Here is a 25,961-nt window from a genome sequence, read left to right on the forward strand (position 1 = left end):
GCAACAAGAGAGGCCACGATAGTGAGAGGCCCACACAATGCGATGAAGAGCGGCCCCCGATTGCTGCAACTAGAGAAAGCCCTCGCACAGAAACGAAGACCCAACACAGCCAAAAATAAATTAATTAATTAATTAATTTTAAAAAAAAAATCTGCACAGTGACCAATGAAATAGGTCCTTTTCTCACTTTAAAAAAAAAAAAAGTCGGGCTTCCCTGGTGGCGCAGTGGTTGAGAGCCCGCCTGCCGATGCAGGGGACACGGGTTCGTGCCCCGGTCCGGGAAGATCCCACATGCCGCGGAGCGGCTGGGCCCGTGAGCCATGGCCGCTGAGCCTGCGGGTCCGGAGCCTGTGCTCTGCAACGGGAGAGGCCACAACAGTGAGAGGCCCGCATACCGCAAAAAAAAAAAAACAAAAAAACAAAAACAAAAAACAACAACAAAAAAAAGTTGAATTTAAACCATTACCTCATACCATGCACAAAAATTAACTCAAAATGGATCAGAGACCCAGGTGTAAAACCCCAAAATATAAAACTTCTACAAGAAAAAAAAAATCCTCATGACTTTAGATATGTATTTATAAAGAACTCTTACAACTCAGTAAGAAGATAACTAAAAAATGGGCAAAAGACTTTGAACAGACATTTTACCAAAGAGGATATACAAATGGCTTAACAGGCACATGGAGATGCTCAACATCAAAAATTGCAAATTAAAATTACAGAGGGATACCACTTTATACCCACTAGAACAGCTACAGTAAAAAGACAAAAACAATTGTTGGGGGAAGATGTGGAACTGAAACCCTCATACATTGCTGGTGAAAATGTAAAATATTATAGCCACTATAGACAAGTTTGGTAGTTGCTTGAAAATCTGAATATAGTTACCATATGACCTAGCACTTCCTCTCCCAGTTATCTATTCAAGAGAAATAAAAACACATGTCCACCACTCAAAGCCTTTTATGTGAATGTTCACAGCAGTATTATTCATAATAGTCAAAAAGTGAAATAATCTAAATGTCCATCAAATGGTGAATGGATAAATAAAATATGGCATGTCTGGACAATGGAATACTATTCAGCAATAAAAAGGAATAAACAATTGATACATGCAATAACATGAACGAACCTCAAAATTTTATGTTAAGTAAAATAAGTCAGACATAAAAGACCACATACTGTAGAATTCCATTTATATGAAATATCCAGAAAAGGAAATCTATAGAGACAAAAGGTAGATCAGTGGTTCACTGGGGGTACAAAGGGGGAGTGACTACCAATGGATACTAGAGATCTTTTTTAGGGGAGGTAGAAATGTAAATCCACATTGTGGTGATGTTTGCGCTATTTTGTAATTTTGCTAAAAATCACTGAATTGTACATTTAAATGAGGTGAATTTCATGGTATATAAAATATCAATCTTGGGAACAGTTAAAGAAAAAAGAGGTTAAAAAATACTTTAGGGCTTCCCTGGTGGTGCAGTGGTTGAGAATCCGCCTGCCAATGCAGGGGATATGGATTCGAGCCCTGGTCCGGGAAGAAACCACATGCAGCTCCATGCGCCACAACTACTGAGCCTGCATGCACTCTAGAGCCCATGAGCCACAGCTACTGAAGCCCGCGCACCTAGAGCTCATGCTCTACAACAAGAGAGGCCACCGCAATGAGAAGCCCACACAATGCAAGGAAGAGTAGCCCCTGCTTGCCGCAACTAAAAATAAAGCCCACGCGCAGCCTTTCAGACCCAACACAGCCAAAACTAACTAAAAAAAAAAAAAATACTTTAAATACTTTTTATAAAAGTCTTTATAAAAGACTTTTTAATAAAAGTCTTTTATAAAGGACTTCAGTAAATTCTACTTTTCAAAATGAGACCTAACAGGTACCCATTCCAGAAGATTTCAAAGAAACTTGGTTTTAAAAGTAAAGCAAAACTACCTTAGAGAATACATATAATTCATCTTGATACACATACATACAAATTAAAGCATATAAAATTGCTGCTTGGAAGACCTAAATAGACATTTCTCCAAAGAAGGCATACAGGTGGCCAACAGGAACACAAAAAGATGCTCAACAATGCTAATTATCAGAGAAATGCAAATCAAAACTACAATGAGGTATCACCTCATACCCATCAGAATGGCCATCATCAAAAAGTCTACAAATAATAAATGCTGGAGAGGGTGTGGAGAAAAGGGAACCCTCCTACACTGTTGGATGGAGGTTCCTTAAAAAACTAAAAATAGGGCTTCCCTGGTGGCGCAGTGGTTGAGAGTCCGCCTGCCGATGCAGGGGACACGGGTTCGTGCCCCGGTCTGGGAAGATCCCACATGCCGCGGAGCGGCTGGGCCCGTGAGCCATGGCCGCCGAGCCTGCGCGTCCGGAGCCTGTGCTCCGCAACGGGAGAGGCCACAGCAGTGAGAGGCCCGCGTACCGCAAAAAAAAAAAAAAAAAAAAAAAAACTAAAAATAAAGTTACCATATGATCCAGCAATCCCACACTTGGGCATATATCCGGAAAAGACAAAAATTCTAATTCAAAAAGATACATGCACCCCAATGTTCATAGTAGCACTATTTATAATAGCCAAGACATGGAAGCAACAGATCAAGGGATAAAGAAGATTCGGGGCTTCGCTGGTGGCGCAGTGGTTGAGAGTCCACCTGCCGATGCAGGGGACACGGGTTCGTGCCCCATTCCGGAAAGATCCCACATGCCGCGGAGCGGCTGGGCCCGTGAGCCATGGCCGCTGAGCCTGCGCATCTGGAGCCTGTGCTCCACAACGGGAGAGGTCACAGCAGTGCGAGGCCCGCGTACTGCAAAAAAAAAAAAAAAAAAAAATTGCTATTTGCAGCAACATGGATGGACCTAGAGATTATCATACTAGTGAAGTCAAATAGAGAAAGACAAATATTATATGCCATCACTTACACATGGAATCTAAAAAATAATACAAATGAACTTATTTACAAAACAGAAACAGACTCACAGACATAGAAAACAAACTTATGGTTACCAAAGGGGAAAGGGGGGAGGTGGATAAGTTTGGAGTATGGGATTAACAGATACACACCACTAAATTAAAATAGATAAACAACCAGGATTTATTGTGTGTGTGTGTGTGTGTGTGTGTGTGTGTGTGTGTGTGTGTGTATGTGAAACTGAACCACTATGCTGTACACCTGAAACTAACACAATATTGTAAATCATCTGTAGTTGAATGAAAAAATGAAAAAAAATTGTTGCTTGGCACCCTCCTAAGATTTTATTACAAAATAATTCATATTATGCTCAGGCTTTCCTGGCGGCGTAGTGGTTAAGAATCCACCTGCCAATTCAGGGGACACAGGTTTGAGCCCTGGTGCGGGAAGATCCCACATGCCATGGAGCAACTAAGCCCGTGTGCCTCTACTGACCCTGTGCTCTAGAGCCCGCGAGCCGCAACTACTGATCCTGCGTGCCACAACTACTGAAGGCCGCGCGCCTAGAGCCCGTGCTCCGCAACAAGAGAAGCCACCGCAATGAGAAGCTCACGCACTGCAACGAAGAGCAGCCCCCGCTTGCCACAACTAGAGGAAGCCCGCGTGACAAAAACAAAGACCCAGTGCAGCCAAAAATAAAAATAATAATAAAATAAATTTATTTTTAAAAATTGATATTATGCTCTACTTAATTTAGCTGATAATAAAATGGTCCTAATTAAGGCGGTATGAAGGTATGACTACAAAGAAATACTGGGTGATTCAAAAGGAACTACTTTTTTTCTTTTCTTTTTTTTTTTTTTTTTGCGGTACGCGGGCCTCTCACTGTTGTGGCCTCTCCGGTTGCGGAGCACAGGCTCCGGACACGCAGGCTCAGCGGCCACGGTTCACGGGCCCAGCCGCTCCGCGGCATGTGGGATCTTCCCGGACCGGGGCACGAACCCGTGTCCCCTGCATCGGCAGGCGGACTCTCAACCACTGAGCCACCAGGGAAGCCCAAAAGGAACTACTTTTTAAAATAATTCCTCAGTATCTGGGCTGCATAATAACATGAAGTCAAAACCAATTTGTCCAGGAAAGATCAGAGTTACTTGTATGGTCTTACAATGCTCAATGTGCCCCCTGTGACACCAAGTACACATCAATCCTATAGTCTGATTCTCCCAGAATCACCTCTGTAGCATATCACCATTGATAGTTGAAATAGCAATCATGAAATAGCACTTTCTTATTTCCACAAGGCTAAAGGAGGAGGTGCATGAAGTTCATGACATATCTCCACAAGAATAAGTCTTATGATGATATCTGGAGAGTCAAGGAATATTTTTAAAGTGTTTGATTAGATTTTTACTGTTGTAAAATATACATAACATAAAATTTACCACTTTAATCATTTGTAAGTAGAAAATTCAGTGCCATTAAGTACATTCACATGTACTCACACACCCAGACTACTGCTGCCTAATTTGGCTTCCCACCTCCAGGTACTTCTCCCTCTGATCCATCTTTGCAGCTACTTCCAGATCAGTATTTCCAAAACATCTCTCTGATTATGTTGTTATCCCACAATAGCTTTCCAAAATCCAATGAAGTCTAAATTCCTCAACCAGAGATTCAAAGACCTTTATCATCTGGCTTCAAGCTACTTTTCCAATTTTACTATTTCCCTATACTTGACACAAATTAAGAATACCCTGAAAATGTCTCGTAACTTCCTCTCAGATCCATCCCAATATTCACGTGAAGAGCTCTTTAAAACTCCTCCAACCACAGGCTCTTACTGCCATTTCAAAGGATTAATACATGATGTTAGAGCAATTCACCATTGATTGGCCTGGTCCATACCCTGAACTCTGGCTCTTTAATCCTGATTATCCTGCAACTGGACTATGATCACCCTTTAGGTCCCCTGACTAAGCTTGATATCCATGGTAAAGTATCTGCCTTCAAATCATACTCAAACTTACCTACCTGTATCCATATATGGTCCTGGACTGAACTGCTTTGCACTCTCTAATTACTGCTATGCCTTTATGGATGCTGTCTTGCCCTTATCCTACGAATAACATCTCTGAAAGAGAAGTCTCACCAAGCTGAAATGAAATCCTTCAAAGACAAAATGAGTGAAATACACTGTTCCAGGAAACACTTTTAGATTATTCTCTTCTTTGAACATCTGCACGGTTATTTATGGAAAGCATGACACTTGTATGATCTTACAGTCAATTAACTGTATACATGCACACCTTAGCTCCCTTACTAAACAAACTTACTAAACTATTTGGGCAAAGAGTCCCTATCTCATGAATCTATTTGGTTCTGATATTTACAAATGACCATATTAATTTGCTTTTCAAAGCACAGTCTTAAATGTCAAGGCTACAAAACTCTAGTTCTAATGTTACTTTCTGTATAAAGACAATCTGTAGTCAATGACCATAGGTCTCTACTCATATCCTGGACACATGATTTGGGGACAAAAGTTTAAATAAGACAAATCAAAAGATAACAAAAGTCGGGTAACTTAAGCAGAATGTGTTCAATCATTCATTATCCATCCTTGTTAAACAAGAATAGGAGACTGCATGAACTGAGTATCTTTCAGGGAATCCTCCTTAAAATTTGTCTCTCAGGCAAGCCTAGATAAATATAGGGAGGTGAGAGATCAAGGTGTTACTTCTAGACAAGAACCTGAAGGACACCTGCGTCAACTGCCAATTCTTAGCTGAGGACAGAATTTCCATCTTCCTCCAAATGAAAAGTCTAACAAAGATACCCACTTGGAGGGAAATCCACCCTATCTCTGAATAGAGATGAGCTAAGAGGCACCATTCAAACGGTAGCCTAGTCTAAGAAACTGTTTTTAGCTTGGATTTTAATTTTTTTTAATCTTTTTTTCCTAACAGCAATGGTTAAGAACATGATATATCATGACCACCTAATAAAATAGTCAGTCACAATTATGACCATTAAGTATCTGTCTTAAGACCTACACATTTAGACTTTCCATACTTAACTCTATTTTCACTTCTGATTTCTCTTTATAAATGCTACCCCAAATTGGTTTCATACCAATCATTTAGAGAAGCATTTCCCAAAGTTTGCTTCTCTGAGTACGACCTCAAGATATTAACAAATGACCATGAATATTAAAAATATTAATGCATTGAAGTCAGACTTAAGATTCTTTAGTCTTCAATATGCTAATGTGCTCTTAGTCTCTCTCCAAGAGAAATTCCCAACTTATTTGACCATTCTACAGCAAAATATTCATTGAAATATCTCAGAGAACAGCAGATTGAGAATCACTGAATTAGTCAGATATCTAAAGAGAGTTCAATCATAACTGCCTTTAAGAAGTAATTCCTGGCTTCCCTGGTGGGGTAGTGGTTAAGAATCCGCCTGCCAATGCAGGGGACATGGGTTCAAGCCCTAGTCCAGGAAGATCCCACATGCCGCGGAGCAACTAAACCCGAGCGCCACAACTACTGAGCCTGCGCTCTAGAGCCCGCGAGCCACAACTACTGAGCCCATGTGCCACAACTACTGAGCCTGCACTCTAGAGCCCGTGCTCCGCAACAGGACAAGCAACCGCAATAAGAAGCCCGCGCACCGCAAGGAAGAGTAGCCCCTGCTCTCCGCAACTAGAGAAAGCCGGCGCACAGCAACAAAGACCCAGTGCAGCCAAAAATAAAATAAATTAAATAAAAATAAATAAATTTTTAAAAAAAAGAAGTAATTCCTAAATTTATCAATACTAGCACAGAAAAGGCTGAGTAAAGGTACAGCTCTTATGGGAACAACTATAGCTTTAAAGCATTTAAAGGACTAAAGACAGTCTGTAGCAGGTTATAGGCTGTAGCTCACATAAAAGGCCAGTATTAAGGTAACAAAATTCCCACCTGCACTCCCCCATAACTCAGGCAATCTGTAACCTAAACCTATTACGACTGAATGTGATTTACTGAATCAGAGCTACAGGCTACACTGATAATTTGCAGAGCTATGGCACAAATAGTAGGATCAGGCCAAATAAATAAACTCCATAAGATTTTAAAAGACAGAAATAAGACCAAAAAAAGAATGGAGATGCTATTTTCACATGAATATTAAAGCAACATTTCACTCATTCAGCTATTCAATTGCTCAACTCTAAGTGTAGTGTAGAAAAACATATTTCCTTCAGAGAATTTAGTCTAATAGGGAATTTAAGGCTCAAACATAAATAACCACAATAAAAAGCACACATGGGAAGTCACTTAAGAGACATACAGATAAAGTGCCATGGGAGTTCAGGAAAAAAGTATTACTCATTGGGCTTCCCTGGTGGCGCAGTGGTTGAGAGTCCGCCTGCCGGTACAGCGGACACAGGTTTGTGCCCTGGTCCGGGAAGATACCACATGCTGCGGAGCGGCTGGGCCCGTGAGCCATGGCTGCTGGGCCTGCGCGTCCGGAGCCTGTGCTCCGCAACGGGAGAGGCCACAACAGTGAGGGGCCCACGTACTGGTTAAAAAAAAAAAAAAAAAGTATTACTCATGAGTGTCAGACTATGTTTAATGTTAAGTGAGGAATCTGCATTATTTACAAACACCTACAACTCTGAATGAGGAAACAACAGGTCAGGATATGGATCCTTCTGTATGATCAAATGAACAGAAAATGAGAAGTGTGATGCATACAATCATCTAAAATTTAATGCTTCCAACTCCCCACAAAGAAAAGCCCATGCCTAATGGCTCTACCAGTGAATTTTACTGAACATTTAACGTAGAATTAATACCAATCCTTCACAAACTCTTCCAAATAACAGAAAAAAAAATTCTATGACACCAGCATTACCCTGATTTCAAAACCAGGCAAAGACATCAAGAGAAAACTACAGTCAGCCCTCCATATCCACAGATGCAGAGCCCACAGATATGAAGAGCTGACTCCACCATTTTATATAAAGGACTTGAGCTTCCACAGACTTTGGTATCTACAGGAGGTCCTGGAACCAATTCCCCATGGATACCGAGGTATGACTATACAGACTAATATCCCTTTTAATATAGACACAAAAATCCTCAACAAAATACAGGTGACCCTTGAACAACATGGGGGTTTGGGGCACTGACCCTCCTTGCAGTTGAAAATCCACATATAACTTTACAGTCAGTCCTCCATATGTGCAGTTCCATAACTAAGGTTCCATATCCACAGTTCTGCATTCATGGATTCAACCAACCATAGATGGTGCAGTAAGCAGTTATTGAAAAACAATCCACATATAAGTAGACCCATGCAATTCAAACCCACATTGTTCAAGGGTCAACTGTATCATATGCTGAAAGCAACAGCATATAAAAGGAATAATACACCATTACTAAGGTAGAATTTATCCTAGGAATGCAAGGTTGGTGTAATATCTGCAAATCAGTCAATGTGCTATACTGCATTAAAGCATAAAACCCACTTGATCATCTCTACAGAAACAGAAAAATGCTTTGACAAAATCCAACACCATTCCAAAATAAAAACACTCAACAAACTAGGAACAGAAAGGAACTCCCTCGGGACTTCCCTGGTGGTCTAGTGGTTAAGACTCTGCCCTTCCACTGCAGGGGGCACGGGTCTGATCCCTGGTTGGGGAACTAAGATCCCACATGCACACGGTGCGGCCAAAAAATAAAATTAAAAAAAAAAAAAGGAAGAGAACTCCCTCAACCTGATAAAGGACATTTATGAAAAACTCATGGCTAACATCAGACCTAATAGTGAAAGACAGAATGCTATCCTCCTTAAGATCAGAAACAAGACATGGTTGTCTGCTTTCACAACCTCTATTCAAAACTGACTAAGGGGCTTCCCTGGTGGCGCAGTGGTTGAGAGTCCGCCTGCCGATGCAGGGGACACGGGTTCGTGCCCCGGTCCGGGAAGATCCCACATGCCGTGGAGCGGCTGGGCCCGTGGGCCATGGCCGCTGAGGCTGCGCGTCCGGAAGGGGCCACAACAGTGAGAGGTCCGTGTAAAAAAAAAAAAAACAACAAAACAAAAAAACCCCACAAAACTGACTAAAAATTCTAGCCAGGGCAATTAGGAAAAGGAAGGAAGGGAGGGAGGGAAGGAGTGCAGGCACCCAGCTTGGAAAGAAAGAAGTAAAATTATCTCTATTTACAGATGACATGATCTTGTATACAGATAGATAATCCTAAGGAATGCACTAAAATAAATGATTAGAACTAATAAATAAGCTCAGTAATCTTGTAGGATACAATATCAATATACAAAAATCAATTATATTTCTATATACTAGTAATGAACAATCTGAAAATGAAATTAAGAAAATAATTCCATTTACAATATCATCAAAAAGAACAAAATACTTAACCAAAGAACTACAAGACATTGTTGAAAGAAATTAAAAAACTAAATAAATGAAGACATCCCATGGGTCATGGATCAAATGATTTAACATTTTTAACATGTCAAAAATATACAGATCAAATGTAATTCTTATCAAAATATCAAAATCCAAGCTGCGGGCTTCCCTGGTGGCACAGCAGTTGAGAGTCCACCTGCCGATGCAGGGGACGCGGGTTCGTGCCCCGGTCCGGGAAGATCCCACATGCCGCGGAGCGGCTGGGTCCGTGAGCCATGGCTGCTGAGCCTGCGCGCCCGGAGCCTGTGCTCCGCAACGGGAGAGGCCACAACAGTGAGATGCCCGCGTACCGCAAAAAACAAAACAAAACAAAACAAAATCCAAGCTGCCTTTTTTGCAGAAATAGACAAGCTGATTCTAAAATTCAGGGAGAGACTTCCCTGGTGGCGCAGTGGTTGGGAATCCGTCTGCCAGTGCAGGGGACACAGGTTCGAGCCCTGGTCTGGGAAGACCCCACATGCTGTGGAGTAGCTAAGCCTGTGCGCCACGACTGCTAAGCTTGCGCTCTGGAGCCCACAAGGCACAACTACTGAGCCTGCGAACCACAACTACTGAAGCCTGCGCGCCTGGAGCCCGTGCTCCGCAACAGGAGAAGCCACCACAATGAGAAGCCCGTGCACCAAAGCGAGGAGTGGCCCCTGCTCACTGCAACTAAAGGAGGCCCACACGCAGCAAGGACCCAATGCAGCCAAAAATAAATAAATAAATTTTTATAAAATTCAGGGAATTGCCTGGTGGTCCAATGGTTAAGACTCAGCACTTTCACTGCTGTGACCTGGTTTCTATCCCTGGTCAGGGACCTAAGATCCTGCAAGCCATGGCATTGCCAAAAGAATAAATAAAAATAAAATAACATTCATATGTAAATGCAAGGGACCTAGGACAGCCAAAACAATCTTGAAAATGACAAAGTTGGAGGATTCATACTTCTGATTTCAAAACTTACTACACGGGGCTTCCCTGGTGGCGCAGTGGTTAAGAATCTGCCTGCCAATGCAGGGGACACGGGTTCGAGACCTGGTCCAGTAAGATCCCACATGCCGTGGAGCAGCTAAGCCCGTGCACCACAACTACGGAGCCTGCACTCTAGAGCCCGCATGCCACAACTACTGAAGCCCAAGCACCTAGAGCCCGAGCTCCGCAACAAGAGAAGCCGCCGCAATGAGAAGCCCGCGCACTGCAATGAAGACTAGCCAGCCCCCGCTCACCGCAACTAGAGAAAGCCCGCGCGCAGCAACGAAGACCCAACGTAGCCAAAAATAAATAAATTTTTTAAAAAAAGAGAGAAAAAAACAGGTGGAGACAGAAGTCACTTAAAAAACAAAAAACTTACTACACAGCTGTAGTAGGTATTAAGATGTGTGGTGCTGATGTAAGGCTAGAAATATAAATCAGTGGAACAATTGAGAGTCCAGAAATAAACCCTTACATTTATAGTCAACTGATGTCCCACAAGGGTGTCAAGATAATCCAATGGGGAAAGAACAGCCTTTTCAACAAATGGTGCCATGACAACTGTACAGTAACGTGCAAAAGAATGAAGTTGGAACTCTTACACTACACACAAAAATTAACTCAAAAGAGAACACAGACCTAAATTTAAGAGCAAAAACTATAAAACTCTTAGAAGAAAACATAAGGGCAAATCTTCATGACCTTGGATGAGGTAACGGCTTCTTAGATACATACCAATAGCAAAATCAACAAATGGCAAAACAGATAAACTGGACTTAATATCTTTAGTGCTGTAAATGATACTATCAAGAAATTGAAAACTCACAAATAGGAGGAAATATTTGCAAATCACATATCTGATAAGGGACTGATACCCAGAATATATATATATATATTTTAACATCTTTATTGGGGTATAATTGCTTTACAATGGTGTGTTAGTTTCTGCTTTATAACAAAGTGAATCAGTTATACATATACATATGTTCCCATATCTCTTCCCTCTTGCGTCTCCCAGAATATATTTTTAAAAGCTCTTAAAACACAGTAACAAAAAGACAAGTAACCCAATTTAAAAATGGGCAAAGGGGACTTCCCTAGTGGTCCAGTGGTTAAGACTCAGCACTTCTACCGCAGGGGACGCGGGTTCAATCCCTGGTCAGGAAACTAAGATCCCATGTGCCACACGGCACAGCCAAAAATGTTTTTTTAAGAAATTAATTAATTAAGAATGGGCAAAGGATGTGAATAGATCTTTCTCCCAAGGGGCTATTTCAATGGCTAATAAGCACATAAAAAGATGATTTAACATCATTAGCCATCAGGGAAATACAAATCAAAACCACAATAAAGGGCTTCCCTGGTGGTGCAGTGGTTAAGAATCCACGTGCCAATGCAGGGGACACGGGTTCAAGCCCTGGTCCAGGAAGATCCCACATGCCACGGAGCAATTAAGCTCGTGTGCCACAACTGCTGAGCCTGCGCTCTAGAGCCTGCAAGCCACAACTACTGAGCCCATGTGCCACAACTACTGAAGCCTGCGTGCCTACAGCCCATGCTCCACAACAAGAGAAGCCACGACAATGAGAAGCCTGCGCACCACAACGAAGACTAGCCCCTGCTCACCGCAACTACAGAAAGCCCGCGCACAGCAACGAAGACCCAACACAGCCATAAATAAATAAATAAATAAATTTATATTTAAAAAAACACAATAAAACCCACTAGAATGATTATAATAGAAAAGATAGATAGTAACAAGGGTTGACAAGGATGTAGAGAAATTGGAACACTCATACATTGCTAGTGGGAATGTAAAATGGTGCAGCCATGTGGGAAAAGTCTGACAGTTTTTCAAAAGGTTAAACATACATTAACCTTTGACAGAGCAAATCCACTTCCTAGGCATACCCAAGAGAAATGAAAACATAGGTCCACAAAAAAACTTAGACATAAATCTTCATAGTAATATTCACAATAGCCAAAAGGTGGACACAACACAAATGTCCACGAACTGATGAATGGATAAGTAACATGTGGTATATCCATATAATGGAATATTATTTGTCAATAGAAAGAGATGGAATACTAACAGATGCTATAACATAGATGAACCTTGAAAATATTATGCTAAATAAACAAGCCAGTAAACAAAGGCCTCATACTGTATGGTTACATTTATGAGTTATCCAGAAAGGCAGCTCTATAGAAACAAAAAAATGATCAGTGGTTGTGTGGGACAGAGGGTTGGGACAGGGGTAAGTGGGGAACGGGGTGTGACTGCTAATAAGCAGGAGTTTCTTTGGGGGCTGATGAAAATGTTCTAAACTGACACTGAGATTAATTGTTGCAACTCTGTGAACATATTAAAACCAATGAATATACTAAAACCATATACATTTTAAATAGTGAATTTTATCAACTGGGAATTATATCTCAATAAACATGTTAAACTGTGTCATTTCTGCACAGAAAAAAAAAATACAGTTAAAAAGTAAATGATGGGGCTTCCCTGGTGGCGCAGTGGTCGAGAATCCGCCTGCCAATGCAGGGGTCACGGGTTCGAGTCCTGGTCTGGGAAGATCCCACATGCCGCGGAGCAACTAGGCCCGTGAGCCACAACTACTGAGCCTGCGCGTCTGGAGCCTGTGCTCTGCAACAAGAGATGCCGCGATAGTGAGAGGCCCACACACCGTGATGAAGAGTGGCCCCCGCTCGCCGCAACTACAGAAAGCCCTCGCACAGAAACGAAGACCCAACACAGCCAAAAATAAATAAATTAAAAAAAAAAAAAGTAAATGATAGGGCTTCCCTGATGGCACAGTGGTTGAGAGTCCGCCTGCCGACGCAGGGGACACGGGTTCGTGCCCCGGTCTGGGAAGATCCCACATGCCGCGGTGCGCGTCTGGAGCCTGTGCTCCATAACAGGAGAGGCCACAACAGTGAGAGGCCCACGTACCGCAAAAAAAAAAAAAAAAAAAAGTAAATGATAAATTGTGAAAAATATTTGCAACACTTTACAAATTTAAATCTCATATAGAGGGTTCTTACAAAATTCTAACAGTAGCATAATACCTCCAACACATAGAACCCACCCAACAATTTTCTGTTTAAAAGGACTGTTACTATTATTATCCCACTTACAGATAAGGAACCAAAGGTTTACACGTTAAGTAACTTACTCAAGGTCATACCACTTAATACGGAATGTGGATTTGAATCTAGACAATCTGACTCCTGAGTCCTCACCTGTAACTGCTGTAAGACTAGAAATTTATTATATAAAGGGAATCATACTGCATGTATACTTTTGTGTCTGGATTCTTTTTCTTTTAGTATGCTTTTGAGATTCATCCATGTTTCTACATATAGTTCACTCCTTTTGTTTCTGAATCAGATTCCATTACAAGAATGAATATAACCACAATTTGTTTATCTATTCTCCTGTTGATGGATATTTGGGTTTTCGTTTCTCTTTGGGTAAATTCCTAGCAATGGAACTTCTAGGTCATAGGTAGGTATATGTTTACCCTTATAAGAAACCACCAAGCAATTTTCCAAAGTGGTTCTCCTATTTTACACTCCCACCAACAAGCAAGAATTCTAGTTGCTTCCCATCTTTGTCAACACTTGGTATTATAATATCTCACTGTGGCTTTCATTTGTACATCCCTGATGACTGATGAAGTTGAGCACCATTTCACACGCTTAATGGCCATTTGTATAAATTCCCTTGTGAAATGTCTGTTAAAGTTTTTTGACCACATTTGAGAAAATTTTAGTCTTCTTATTACTGAGTTATAGAAGTCCTTGATGTATCATAGATGTAATTCTTTTGCCAGATATATGTATTACTATTACGTCCTTCATGTACATTCTCCCCTAATTCACGTACAGATTTTTCAATCAACTCCCAGAAGGGTTTTTGAAGAAACGAACAAGCTCTGTCTAAAATTTATATGGGGACTTCCCTGGTGGCACAGTGGTTGGGACTCCATGCTCCCAATGCAGGGGGCCCGGGTTAAATCCCTGGTCAGGGAACTAGATCCCACATGCATGCCACAACTAAGAGGTCTCATGCCACAACTAAGAGGTCTCATGCCACAACTAAGGAGCCCGTGAGCCACAACTAAGGAGCCTGCATGCTGCAACTAAGACCCAGTGGAACCAAATAAATAAATAAATATTTTTAAACGTAAAATAAAACAGGGCTTCCCTGGTGGCGCAGTGGTTAAGAATCCACCTGCCAACGCAGGGGACACGGGTTCGAGCCCTGGTCCGGGAAGATCCAACATGCCGCGCAGCAACTAAGCCTGTGCACCACAACTACTGAGCCTGCGCTCTAGAGTCCGCAAGCCACAACTACTGAGCCCAAGCCTGTGCTCCGCAACAAGAGAAACCACCGCAATGAGAAGCCCACGCACTGCAACGAAGAGTAGCCCCCACTCACCGCAACTAGAGAAAGCCTGTGCACAGCAACGAAGACCCAACGCAGCCAAAAATAAAATAAAATTAAAATAAAATAAAATTTTTATGGAAATACAAAGCTAAAGAAGCTACTATGTACAAGAACTGAACTAAACAGCAGGAGGGAAAACCTTGCCTTCAAAGAGCATAGGCTGATAGAGCCCTCAACTTGGAGGCCAGAAACCACCTCCTCAACCAAAGGAACGGTTCCTTACTGTAAGAGCACAGGAACAATTTAATAAGCCCAGAGTTCCCCAAAGCACAAAGTTTTTTTCTTCCTTTAAAATTTATTTATTTTATTTATTTATATTTGGCCATGTTGGGTCTTCACTGCTGTGTGAGTAGTTTCTCTAGTTGCAGTGAGTGGGGGCTACTCTTTGTTGAGGTGCGCGGGCTTCTCATTGCGGTGGCTTCTCTTGTTGCGGAGCACGGGCTCTAGGCACGCAGGCTTCACTAGTTGTGGCACGCGGGCTCTAGAGCGCAGGCTCAGTAGTTGTGGGGCACGGGGCTTAGTTGCTCCGCAGCATGTGAGATCTTCCTGGACCAGGGCTCAAACCCGCGTCCCCTGCATTGGCAGGCGGATTCTTAACCACTGTGCCACCAAGGAAGCCCAAGCACAAAGTTTTCAGAGACAAAAATTACATCTGCATTTTTTTTTTTTTTTTTTTTTTTGGCCACACTGCACAGCTTGCAGGATCTGAGTTTCCCAACCAGGGACTGAACTCGGCCACGGCAGTGAAACAGAGTCCTAACCACTGGACTGCCAGGGAAGTCCCTACACCTGCATTTTAAATGGAATGAAGAACTCCTGGCTAAAAAAGGATGGCCCTTTCAGTGAGTTCTAAAATGGCAAAGAGAAGATATTTTGGCTTACCTCATAGGTACATTGTGAGAAAGAAAAAAGTGCTTATCCACATTTTCCCTTCCCTACTTTTCTTTCCTCACTGAAATCAGAATACATACCAAATGAAATATGTTTCCAAGGATGACAACAACAAAAAATCAATTACAATGCATTTGCTTTCTTCTAGGTAAGAACAATTTCAACTTCCTAGAAGAGTATCTTCACCAAGATGGAGAACAAATTACTTTTTATCAGAATAATAAAAGAAATAGCTTACTAGCACAACTGCCTCCAGGGAGTTCTGTAGTATACACCACAGACACAACATCAAGTTTAATCTCCATTAATTAAGCATCTAGGGTGTAAATATTATTAAATCAAAAAATATAAAAGAGGGCTTCCCTGGTGGCGCAGTGGTTGAGAGTCCACCTGCTGATGCAGGGGACACGGGTTCGTGCCCTGGTCTGGGAAGATCCCACATGCTGTGGAGCAGCTGGGCCCATGAGCCATAGCCGCTGAGCCTGCACGTCTGGAGCCTGTGCTCCGCAATGGGAGAGGCCACAACTGAGAGGCCCGCGTACCGCCAAAAAAAAAAAAATATATATATATATAAAAGGGAGGAAATGTTTCCTGAGGTAGCCAGTGGACCTTTCACATGATAATTTTTTTTTTAAAACTTGTTTTAAGTTAGGCTATGTTAGAGGTCCCTAGTATATTTCATAACTCTTCTGGTGAATAGCACCCAATCTGAATTAATAACAATTTATCAAATTAAAAATTTGAAAACACTGCTAAAGATCCCTCCTACTGAAGAATCAGTGACTTCAACAACTTGTACAGCTAAACGCATGAAAACACTTACCTTTTTCAGGGAATGAGATAGCTGAGAAAAATGCTCCTGTAAAAGAGAAACTAAAGGACTGAATCCACAGCCCAAAAATCTTGAGCAAATCAGTTCATTCCTCAGTGAAGTTAACATTAGCTTATTTGATAGATATTTGTGAAAATACAGATTCACACAAAGAGCTGCGCTCATTTAGTTATCAGTTCCATATAGTTAACTGTCCACTATTACAAAAGTGATGGTCAGAGTTTATTATTGAGAATAAAAACTAAGAGACATTCATAAACAGCCAATATTACAAAATTCACTTTTCTATTTAGTTTTCCTATACTAAAAGTCAGTTTTCATTTTTGCAGTGAAGACACTAACTAGTGTGGGTGGTAACAGAGAAGTTGTCTAAAACTGTGTTCTCCATAGGAAGTCTGAGAAATCAAGGTTCAGGTAATTCATCCTGGGGATGAAGCATCTGTAAATAAGCATGAGTTGAATTATACACTAAACAGATCTTGCTTTTCAATTGTCAGATATTTCGGTCACTTAGACATGTGATGATTTTATTAACACCATATATAATTACTCTCATTGTCTTCACTATATAATATACACAGTTAATTTGAACAAGGCAGGTATGTTTACATCAAACTAGGCATTCAATAAACACTTTTTCCACTATTCAAGAAGCCTGGGGGTGGGGGGACTTTATCACAAAGTATTCCAACTGGGAATCCAAATTTTTGATTTTGTTGTATCAAATGCAACTGTAATAAGGAGACTATGTACACACTTTCTATGGCGAGCCACATGCCAGAATATTTTATTTGCATATACACTTCATATATACGTTCACATATTTTATCCTTTTATGACATAGATACTATTATAAGCCCTATTTTACAGACAAAAAAGTTAAGCTTAAGGTCCCCCCAAAGGTCACACAGCCAAAAGTGACAGAGCCAGGATCGGAATCCAAGAAGTCTGACTCCAAAGTCCCACATACTTAACTACTCCAATATTTAATCTGAAGGACCTCCCACAAGCCAGAGGCTCCCAGGGCATAAAAAGCCATGCTAATGAAGTATATTCCAAGCAGTATATTCATTTATTCAATCATTTATTTAGACCAACACAGATTCATAAATATCGATTTTATTTTATGGGTTATAATTCAATGATGCTTTGTTCATTTTGCTGCTCAAATCGTTCCAGTTTGGGCCACTGGGAGCTCTTTCAGTTGGCCCCTGTGCTCCTCTGACATATCCTCTTCAATGTGGAGTTGTGGTGGTAGTGGTAGTAGCTGGAGCACTTCCTTACCTTCTGGCACAAGATGCTCCGGGCTCATCTTGTATATTTCCTGTCCCAAACCTACAATTAGCTATTTCTCCAAGGAGCTCTAGCTCCTTCTATTGGATAATGGTATTAGAAAACAAGATTTGGGTATAGGTATGCTCCTGGATTTCTTTTAACCTTCCCAGCTGACAGAGTACAGAAATACACCTGTGTGTATATAAACCCATGTATGTACATGTCTATAAATGTTTCAATACACAACCATCTGTGTCGGTTTCATACTGATGTCTCCAACTCTAATCCATCACCACAAGGAACACTGTAGCCTCCTCCCCTTGCTTATCTGTAAATTCTCACTCTAACAGTGAGAAGCCTGTCTCCAGCCATCCATTTACTTAATTGTTCAATTGTGGTATATATGTATTTCAGTATCAGAATTAAGTGGCAATCCCATAGAACACAATTTTATGAATTAGACTGCAGTGCTCATGTGCAGTCCCTTGTCTTAGATTCCACTCATTTCCAATGTTACTCAGGTCAGGACTCCCTTCCTCCCCATTTTAGTAAGGTTGTTTCATACATTTGTAATACCATTAGATTCTCTTGTCACAATCTGCATTCCTTCCTGGAATCCTTCAACCTCCTAAATGATTTTCACTTAATTTGGACACATTAAACTTGACTCTTTGTGCTATAAAGCCCTATGAGTTTGGCAAATGCATAATGTCATCCATCCACCACTACTATATCCAATAGAATAGTTTTATCAAGCAGCATTTTAATTTAATTAAATGGTATTACAATCCTCTATGGAAGCAGCATGGTTGGGTAGAAAGAGAAGCTCAAGAGCTATAAGTTTAATGCTATTAACAAGCCACAAACAGACTTTAGGACTAACAGTTATCCTTTCAGAGTCCCAAGAGCCTCACTGTAAAATGAGGGAGATTCAACTAGATAGTAATAATTTATAGCATTTATTAAACACTTACTTTGTGTCAGGGATGGTGCTAAGCACTTCACATGGATTATCTCATTTATTCCAACAACTCTATATATAAAGTAAACACTATTATGTATTATCCCTATTTAAAAGATGGAATTAAAGGCTTAATAATATTAACTAGCACAAGATCACCGAGTCAGGGAGTTGCAGAGCCAAGACTGTAGAGCAAGAGTTGGCAGAGTGGGCTTCCCTGGTGGCGCAGTAGTTGAGAGTTCGCCTGCCGATGCAGGGGACACCGGTTCGTGCCCCGGCCTGGGAAGATCCCACATACCACGGAGCGGCTGGGCCCCTGAGCCATGGTCCCTGAGCCTGCGCGTCCGGAGCCTGTGCTCCGCAATGAGAGAGGCGACAACAGTGAGAGGCCTTCGTACCACAAAAAAAAAAAAAAAAGAGTTGGCAGAGTATGGCCGGCATGTCAAATTCAGCCTGTTGCCCATTTTTATAAATCCTGACAGCTAAGAAATAATTGGAAAGAAAACATATTTCAGGACATATGAAAATTATATGAAATTAAAATTTCAGTACCCATAGAGTTTTATTGGAACACAGCCACACTCATTCATTTACATATTGACTATGGCTGCTTTTGCAATACAATGGCAGAGTTGAGTAGCTGCAACAGAGAAGGCATGACCAGCAAAGCCTAAGATTTATTATTTGACCCTTTATAGAAAACTTTTCGCAAGCCCTGCTGCAGAGTCTGGTTTACTAGTATATTCTAAGAATGATTCTGAAAAAGGCAAACTATTACTAACATTAGAATGACAACCTGGACAGAAATATTTAAACCCTGAACTAAAAAGTTTAATGTTGTAAACCATCACCTCTTTCAGTTATAATCTTAAATAGAGAGACATTTCTATCTATTACATAAACACAAAGGTTAATGCATTATAATAAGTTTATTGATGTATTTTTACCTGCATTATCTAAAAAAAGATTTATTTTCTACTCATAATAAAAAGGTTCTGATTTCAATACTTTACAAACTAAAACTCTAGATCAAACTGTCAAAACAAAATAGTACTTATAATTATAGCTAACACTTGTTGAGAGCACTGTGCCAGGTACCATTCTAACCATTTTCAGGCCTCTATGAAGTAGGTATTACTATTACCTTAAATTAACAGATGAATAAACTGAGGCTTAAACAGCTCTCCAGAGGCCACACAATTAATAAGAGGAAGAGCTAAAACCCGGGTCATCTGGCTCTAGAACCTAGAAGGGGTCTGGCTACACTAAAAGGCCACTGGATTACAATGCTTCTGTTAACAAGGCAGATTAGGGCCTTTAAACAAATGAAAAGAATATCTCAATATATTTAAAAAAAGAAAACTAAGTACTAGTGTAATTTATATCAGCACTTCAAGAGAAACATTTAGGTTTATATTTCTCTATGGCACTTAGAGTTTGCATAATTCTGTTTCTCTTTGCAGAGCAACTCTGTACTCTCCATACATATACATACAACTGGTTTAACTCATTTGTACACCCCTCACAGAGTCTACCAGAGTCCCTTGAGTGTGGTAGATGCTCAACAAATCACTGTTGGGAGATCAAAGAGCATTCACTATGTGTTCAATAAATATTTATTGAGTGAATGAAGAGAATAAGGAGTTTCATAAACCATTAGGTTCAAGTATCATTAAATGGTTTGTTGACCTGAAATGAACTAGGGCTGGAAAAAAGTCTCTGGCTGTGCAACCTTTAAATTGGGTCTGGTCTGTTCTTGAGCTCTAACCACTCTCTGTGCTATTAAGTTTCATAAACAAACCACTCATTACACACCTGTCAAACAATATTCATCTTTCAAGCTAATTTTCAGATTATTCTTCATGTTTTTCCTAATTTAATACAATTTAATCATAGTCCATCTCAGTCTTCATCACTCCACTGCGGAGTCAAATTTCTTTATCTTCATATGAAAGCATCACCGTTGCCTTCATCATTTATACTGGAAACCTCCCCCCCTGCTTAATTTGTTCTTCATTGAGGTGCAATAATTTAATAGTCTAAGAGTGGATGTACCGTGGTTTCCTACCAAGATAACACAGTCCATTTCTAAATGTTATTTTTCATACCTCTCTCAGGAGTGACTAACATTTTGATGGACTTTCTGGTAATATTCAGGCAACAATCTCAGCGATAAACTGACCACTTGGCCTAGTATGCTTTTTACCACATTGATGTTCACTAGCCATTTTTCTGTTTATGCACAAGGAATGAAAGATTTACCCACAGTTTATCCTACCCAGCTACTAACTTCTTGCCCAGAAAAGGTAGCTGTCACATGCAAAACCAGAGGCAGCTTACTTGTTCATATTTACAAGAAATATGAATAATTTTAGTATCATTACAAAAACTTGAACACTATACATGAATACTCTGAGAAAACCCTATATGACATACATGTTGTTCTTTCCTACTGTAAGTCTCCCCTCTTCCAAATCAAAACTAAACGTATGTCAAAGTTTTTGATATGTTCTTCAAAGATGAAAATAAACTAACATTCCTCAATATGCTGTCTTATAGTTGATGTCATTTAATCTCAGAAGTGAAAATTATCGTACCCATTTTACACATAAGGAGAAGTGAAACTCAAAAAAGTTCACTGAGGGCTTCCCTGGTGGCGCAGTGGTTAAGAATCCGCCTGCCAATGCAGGGGACACAGGTTCAATCCCTGGTCCGGGAAGATCCCACATGCCACGGAGCAGCTAAGCCCGTGCGCCACAACTACTGAGCCTGCACTCTAGAGCCCATGTGCTGCAACTACTGAAGCCCACGTGCCTAGAGCCCGTGCTCTGCAACAAAAGAAGCCCCTGTTCACCACAACTAGAGAAAGCTGGCTTGCAGCAACAAAGACCCAACGCAGCCAAAAATAAATAAATAAAATAAATAAATTTGTTTAAAAAAAAAAGTTCATTGACTTACCCAGTGCTAAGTGGGACTCTAACTCAAGTCTTTAAGCCAATAATCCTACTACTTCTTACGGAAACCCCTGGTTTGCTGCATATGAAATGACTTAGCTATGTGTCCGGGACTCGCCAGGGCAAAGGCTCTTTAAACTGGGGTCCAAGAATTTGGATGGAAAAAAACTTACATCCTTATTTTCACTAACCTATAATTGAAACTAACATTCCTTCAATTCTGAATGTAGTATTAGCAGGACTATCACTAGTTGTTATTTAGTAATAAAAAGCAAATTTCTTACATCATAAATTTTTTTTAAGGTGAACTACATTTCACACAGTTAAAAAGTCATATTCTTTTTATGAAAAGGGGTTCACAGGTTTCTTGAGACTACAAAGGAGTTTAGGGCACATAAATAATGTAAGAATGCTACTCCAGAGACCATCACACAATCTGTCAATCCTTGGTAACGAAGGTTTACAAAGGCATGTCACACAGTTTACTCATTGTCCTCTAGTTTGTTAAAAATATGGGGAATTCCTGGGCTTCCCTGGTGGTGCAGTGGTTGAGAGTCCGCCTGCCAATGCAGGGGACACGGGTTTGTGCCCCGGTCTGGGAAGATCCCACATGCCGCGGAGCGGCTGGGCCCGTGAGCCATGGCCGCTGAGCCTGCGCGTCCGGAGCCTGTGCTCCGCAACGGGAGAGGCCCGCGTACCGCAAAATAAACAAATAAATAAATAAAATATGGGGAATTCCCTGGTGCTCCAGTGGTTAGGACTCTGCGCTTTGCCTGCCAAGGGTGCAGGTTCAATCCCTGGTTAGGGAACTAAAATCCCACAAGCTGCACGGCGCAGCAAAAAGGATAGCATTTAGACCCAGTGATTTTTTCGTATCTAATTTGTCAATTACATTTGCTATTACTGATCTCCTACTTCTAACCTAACACACATGGAAATCTCTTATGTACTTATTAAACCGAGACATTAAACTTCTTTGTGACCAACTTTTCAACCCTAAGCAAACCTACTGTATTACGATTAGCAAGTGAATCCAGGGCTTGTACAAATGAATTTGACTTAATGTACAGCTATGGTCCAAATGTTTGTGTCCCCCCCACCTCCCCAACTGATGTATTGAAATCCTAACCTCCAAGGTGATGGTATTAGGTAGAACAAAGGCCCTCATGATTAGGATCAGTGCCCATTTAAGGTGTTTAGTAAGTATTAACAAATAAGCTCTTATCTTCTGCAAGCTACAGCCTATCGTATCAAAATCCTTATGCTTAAGATGCAACTTTAAAACTTGTCATCGGGCTTCCCTAGTGGCACAGTGGTTGAGAGTCCGCCTGCCGATGCAGGGGACACGGGTTCGTGCCCCAGTCCGGGAAGATCCCACATGCCGCGGAGCGGCTGCGCCCGTGAGCCATGGCCGCTGAGCCTGCGCGTCCGGAGCCTGTTGCTCCGCAACGGGAGAGGCCACAACAGTGAGAGGCCCGCGTATCGCAAACAAACAAAAAAAACTTGTCATCAACTTCACTTATTTTCCTTCACAAAGGTTCCTATTAACCTTATCCCATTCTGTCCACTCTAAAATTCACTGCATCCCAGCATCTGTATTTTTTGTGAACTTTTATGTTGACATGTTAAATCTCCAAGCCAGTTTTAACATTGTGGGCAGAAAAGACGTCTATTAGTACTTCCCTAGTCCTATGTCTACACAAGTTAACAGCAGTCAAAGGCTGTTATGATACCTTCCCTTGGTAGTACTATGACAAACTTTCACTAAGTGAAGCTGTAACACCATAGTTTATGCTCTGTTGCTGAGACTTAATCACATTTCCACCTTGATGTACTCAAAACGTTTTTATTAGTCATAAACTTTCTAATATTTGTGCTCTTTACAGTTAGTTATTTCCTATTAAAAAACACAGACCTTTAAAAATTGATTCTGATTCTTCTGAAACAAAATGTAGAGGAAAAGAACATAGTAAACTAAAATAATGGAATTTAATCCTTAAAAGTACAAATTCATTTTAGAATCTGGTAAGTATGCAATGTTTACCATATATAATAATCTCAACTTAATGTTTTATAGGAAGAGCTTGAGAATTTCAAGCATAAAACACAACCAGAGTTGGAATACTATTTGGCAATAAAAAGGAACGAAGTGCTGATACATGCTACAGCATGGATGAGCCTTGAACACATGGTTAAGTGAAAGAAGACAGCCACAAAGGGACACATATTGTATGATTCTGTTTATACGAAAGATCCAGAATAGGCAAATCTACAAAGACAGAAAAGAGACTAGTGGTTGCTAGGGGCTGGGGGAAGGGAAGTGGGGAGTAACTGCTAAGGGGGCCTCCTTTTTGGAGTGATGTTACAGAGCAGTGACAGCCGTACAAATCTATCAGTATACTAAAAATCATGGAACTGTACACTTTAAAAGGCTGAGCTTTTCGGTATGTGAATTATACTTCAATAAAGGTGTTACTTTAAAGATAAATAACAAAAAGCCACCACTTGTAAACCACAGTGAAAATTTCCTTGGGAAAGGAAATTATGAAAGTCATCGACTAGAAAAGTAAGTTGGTTACCTGTGATGTTAGCAAAGTCAACCTCCTATTTTTTCTCCCATTCTACCAACAAGTACACGAACATAAAACTAGACAGTGTTCGAATCAAAGAATTCGGCACAGTTGGCCGTTAAACTAAAATAGTGAGTGCCTTCTTAGAATCTCCCACTCCTAAACTGTAGGGGGCTTCCACTTACGGAAGTAGTTTTCAACAGCAAGCTCAAGAAGGAACGTCAAACTGGATGACATTTGCCTAGACGCCCTACAAAAGCCAAAAACACTAGAAGGGGTGACACCTACACACTCCTAAGTCTGTGCACGTGTTAGGCTGCCCCCACCCAACACCAACGAGCAGCATGCACCATTCACCCAGATCCCAACTTGCTCACCATAAACTGACACACTATCAAGCCCTCTGGCTCATTTGTTTAAAAGGACAGACACAGCAACCCTCACCAGGTTCCCACTCGAGCCCAACCAGCCCCCGCCCTGCCCCTCCCCACCCCAAACCCACACACGTGTTAGCCCGACACCGCCCCACCGGGTCCCACGTGCACCTGGTCTAACACACTCCCCACGTGTGGGCGCCCCACGGGCTTCCTCAGCTGTCTGAGGTCACCGCGTGACCCTGGGTCTCCAGAGGTAGGAGAGGGGAAGGACGAGGCCCAGGTCCCTGAGGTCCCAAGCCTTCGGGGAGTGTCCACACCCATCCTCCCTACTAACCCCAACAAATCCAAGGGCCGGGGGCGACGGCCCCTTTAAGACGCGGCCCAGTCGTCGCCCACAGAGAGGGGCGCAACGGGGCCTACACAACCCCCCCCCTCCGTTTGCCCGCCCACGTCTAGTCGCCTCACCTCGGGCCGCCGGGCCCCGCCGCCGCGGCGGCGGCGGAGGGGGGGCGGGGTGCGGGCGGGGTCCGGAGGGGGGGGTCGCCCCGCCGACGATGGAGCTGCGGTTCGCTCTCTGAGGCCGTGGGACGGTGACTGCGTTGGGCGTGGACGCTCCTAGCTCGCTCCCTCGGCGGCTCCTGGGACCCCAAGATGGCGGCGGCGCTGAGGCGGCTGCGGGCGCTGGGCCGGCGGCGGCGGCGGCCACTTTCACTCACTGAGAGGAGCGGAGCAGGGACACGGGGAGCCATGGCGGGGGGGAGGAGAGGCGCCATAGCCAGGCCAGAACAATCGAGCCGCTACTCAGCGGGCTTACCGCTGCCCCGCCCACGCTCACTGCTCGTCGCCAGCCCGTGGCCGTCCGCAGTGCAGCTGCGGTCGGCCTCGTGCAGCTCGCACCCCGCCGCTACAGCCTGACGCCCCGCGCGGACCGGGGTTCGGGGGGAGATCCTGATCCATGCCATCTGAGTGCAGATTGGTCGGGGCTGGGACTGCCGAAGATTGCCGAAAGGCGGCGGGGAGGAGGAGGAGGATGTCATCGCTAGAGTGAGCAAGCAGATCTCGCGGGAGCAAATGTCGCGAGACCTCTCCAGGTCTGCAACCGCCAAAGAAAGGTTACTTTTCCCGGAAGTAACGTCAGTCGAAACGGCCCGGGATCCTGGGAATATTCGTTCCCTCAGGCAGGAGCTTGGGGGGGTGCTTGTGATTAGTTTGTTAGGGGCTACCAAACACTGCTGAGTTCACCTGAGGGAAAGTATAGGCTCGGGTGTGATATTTT

General features: G+C 42.2%; 1 protein-coding gene across 1 annotated transcript in view; it reads right to left on the minus strand.

The window, feature by feature from the left end:
• INO80 (INO80 complex ATPase subunit) overlaps positions 1-25,683 on the minus strand; it is a 129,681-nt gene extending 103,998 nt beyond the window's left edge. Inside the window, exon 1 of the mRNA XM_082848589.1 lies at positions 25,151-25,683. The gene's annotated coding sequence lies outside the window, so the exon portion shown is untranslated. The remainder of the gene's footprint in view (positions 1-25,150) is intronic.
• Positions 25,684-25,961: the final 278 nt, after the last annotated feature.

Source organism: Leucopleurus acutus (genome assembly GCF_964270905.1).
Source record: "Leucopleurus acutus genome assembly, chromosome: 1".
Taxonomy (NCBI): domain Eukaryota; kingdom Metazoa; phylum Chordata; class Mammalia; order Artiodactyla; family Delphinidae; genus Leucopleurus; species Leucopleurus acutus.